This window comes from Rhagoletis pomonella, unplaced genomic scaffold, assembly GCF_013731165.1.
Source record: "Rhagoletis pomonella isolate Grant_MI unplaced genomic scaffold, Rhpom_1.0 Rhpom_scaffold_00093, whole genome shotgun sequence".
In the NCBI taxonomy this organism is placed as follows: domain Eukaryota; kingdom Metazoa; phylum Arthropoda; class Insecta; order Diptera; family Tephritidae; genus Rhagoletis; species Rhagoletis pomonella.
The window spans coordinates 165,273-168,802 of NW_023458647.1; the positions used below are offsets into that span (position 1 = coordinate 165,273).

General features: G+C 31.7%; 1 protein-coding gene across 1 annotated transcript in view; it reads left to right on the forward strand.

Annotated features, from left to right (window-relative positions):
* The window catches only part of LOC118749949, a 7,643-nt gene that overhangs the window by 3,308 nt on the left and 805 nt on the right, over positions 1-3,530 (forward strand). The gene's annotated exons all lie outside the window — the stretch shown is intronic.

Genomic DNA, 3,530 nt, shown 5'->3' on the forward strand with positions numbered 1-3,530 from the left:
TTATAAAAGCGTTGTATATTAAAAAGTTTTTTTTATATTATTTATTTCTGACTAGTTTGGAGTTTCATTCAAACGAAGTATCAAAGTCAAATTGAAGCTTTGCCGGCGGTTCCACTTGCAGCCGTACGTACATATGTATGTACATATTTATGTACGTATTACTACGTTTATACGCATGCATAAGTCGCTTTAATTCATTTCGCCGCGATTCAAAACATATGTATAAACTGAATTTCAATTCGCTTTGAAACAGCGAAGTGTTTTGGCTCACACTCCATTTCAAATCGGTAGGATATTTCTCCAGATAGTTAGAAAGAGTGTATAAACACCGCTCTCACTCAAAGCGATTTGGAGATCAGCTGTTCCGCTCAAATTCCAAATAATCACATCAGTATTTAAAAGCTGATTAATAATAATCGTTCTTTTTCTTTGCCACGATTTTTTAATGCCGAATAAAACTAGATTTTTATCACTTTCCACTATGTTAACTTATAAAATGTCAAATGAAAACAGCTAATTTTGTTTGCTTTTGAAGACGGTTACTTTGATGCCGATATAAAGCCGTAAGTATAAACACTAGAGCGAAATGTGTACGGTGTCAATGCGCTTTCAATTAAGTCGATTATTCTGTGCGTATAAACGTGGAATATGTTGAGCTAGCCAATACGCGTATGTGTGTTTTTGTGCCGACGTAGATTCTACGTGCGTAAATATGTCGGCGCATAGAATTGAATTCCTCAGCATCAAACTAAATTTAAAAATATCCAGCACTCGCACCGAATAGACAAGACGATCAAAACCAATCATTGATACTGCATTTCAAAGATATATCTTAACTTAAGTATATATTTCACATTTAAGTTACCATAAGCAACTCGTCCCGTTCGTAGAAATTTGAACATGGGTCTAAATAATGATAAAATGAAAAATTATAACATTAAAAAATTTAAAACGAAAAATTATAAGAACTTATCCACTTCGTACCAATATTACAACAAACAAACGCATTCATCTCATTCTCTCGTAGTTTAATTTTATGAAGGTTTCACTTCTACCGGGTGTGCACTTCACACATATGTTTTAACAACATTTACCTGCTGTGTCTACATTTGCCTAAATTATTATTATGTAATTCTACTTTTTTATATCCATCAATAATGTACTATTTGGCCCTTTTTGATCAATAATCTGGAATGGAGCTTTAAATGGTTTTTCAAACTTTCTTTGTTTCCTACTTTTACATATGAATGGGCTAGAAACATAAGGGTCTAAATGACATTTTTTGGAAATATAAGTTATACCCATATTTGTATAGTTAAATATAGTATTTATTTGGTGACAAAGAGTAAAGATTCTTTGAATTAGTTAATTAACATGCATTCATTTAGGCAAGAACTATTTCAAATGACTTTACCCAGAATTTACAATAAGTAATCAACTTTAACTTTAATTATAATTCTAGCTTAAGAAATTGCAAGTTTGAAGTGGATAAAAATTTGCGGTGATTGTTGATAATTTTTTTTTTGGCGGATGGTGTTACTAATTGCTTCCATAAAAAAAAATTGCCAAACATACTTTGAATGGAAGAAAATGCGTGACACCGTCAGAAAAAAATTATCAAAAATCAAAGCGATTTATTTTAGGTATTTCATAGGCTTATTGATCCCTCTTATGTGCAAGAAAACACTGTTCTTCACGTTTTTACCCGACGTTTCGCTAAAATCCTTAGCATCTTCAGGGGTGTTTTATTTTCACATCAACATACATATAAATAGACATATAATTTAAAATTAGTAATGACATAAAAAATGTGTGAACAGTTCTACAAACAATAATAAAAAACAATCACAGTTTTTTAAAGGATTTTTAAAATTTTGCACTTACATATGAACACGAGTTTCAAAATTCACGTACATATATAAACAAATAAATAACACAATAAATAATATAAAAAAACTTTTTAATATACAACGCTTTTATAAATGGACTAAAAAGTAGAAAATAATATTTCTCAGTCCCATAGAATTTGTTTTGATAACTTTTGATTTTGAAATTTTAGCAAAAGTCATTATAAACAATCTATGAAATTGAAAATGAAAAACGTGGAGCGCATGCAATACAAAGCATTCGATTTAATTGACAATAGTCAAACTACATAACGCAGACCTAAAATTTCTACAGCGAAAGTAGAACTTTGAAATCGATTTTAAGCGGTCGTTATTCATATACCCACATACATACATACATATATTACTTTTCATATCAATTCAAGTGTATTACATGCGCCCCACGCTTTTCATTTTCAATTTCATAGATTGTTTATAATGGCTTTTGCTAAAATTTCAAAATCAAAAGTTATCAAAACAAATTCTATGGGACTGCTCCACGTTTTTCATTTTCAATTTCATAGATTGTTTATAATGACTTTTGCTAAAATTTCAAAATCAAAAGTTATCAAAACAAATTCTATGGGACTGAGAAATTTTATTTTATACTTTTAGTCCATTTATAAAAGCGTTGTATATTAAAAAGTTTTTTTTATATTATTTATTTTCTACTTTTAGTCCTGTCTGAATAAAAGTTTGTAATAGATATTAAAATAATTCAACGATATTAATAGAAAGGTGCACACACATGCATTTACATATGTATGTACATACAAACGAGCACCAATTAATTTTATTTAAAGAAATGGCGTGTCGTCTATTTCCGCTGTAGCAAACGTAGTACATAGGGCGACATCTAGATGTCATCTACCTCGCCCTATTCACTACAGCTGTCGCCCTATGCACTATGCTTTTTTATAGGAACTTTTCAAAGCTTTGCTTTGGTGTCGGACACACAACATTGAAAGTTTCTGGATCCACAACATTGAAAGTTTCTGGACGCACAACAATGCAAGTTGATAAAAGCGTTGTAAAAACTTAAACTAATTGGTCCGCATCGATACCAACATCGTGTGGTACACTTGTCATACTGTTGATTTTAGCTATAAACATAATAAATAAGCAGTCGCGATGTCATCCGTGTCTTCCTTTTTGTTCATTGTCTTGTCCCTCTTCTGTAATTTCCGTAAGCTTTCCAACGTGAATCTTGTTCTCTCCCTCTTTTCTTTGTCTATTATTTTCGTTTTAGTTAGATCAGCTGTGTGTCCGCTTGCTGATATGTGTTGTGATAGTGCCGTGTTGCTCTTGTTCTTCTTGATGTCCGCTTCATGCTCCGATAAGCGAACTGCAAGCGGCCTTTTTGTCGTTCCAATGTAAATTTTATTACACTTTTCGTTTTCACTTCCTTCGCATGTTATTTCGTACACTACGTTATTTTGTTGGTGCGGCTCTATTGGAGTTTTTGTTTTGGTAAATACTGAAGACAACGTGTGATTTGATCGGTATGCTAGTATTGTATTTTGGTTGTTAGTGTATTTCTTGCGATCAATTTTTTCGCTGAGTCTAGGTACGTATGTTACACTGTAGTAGCGTTTTGTCTCATTATTAGTTGTTGTGATCGTAGGGTTATTGCGTTTGTCATTA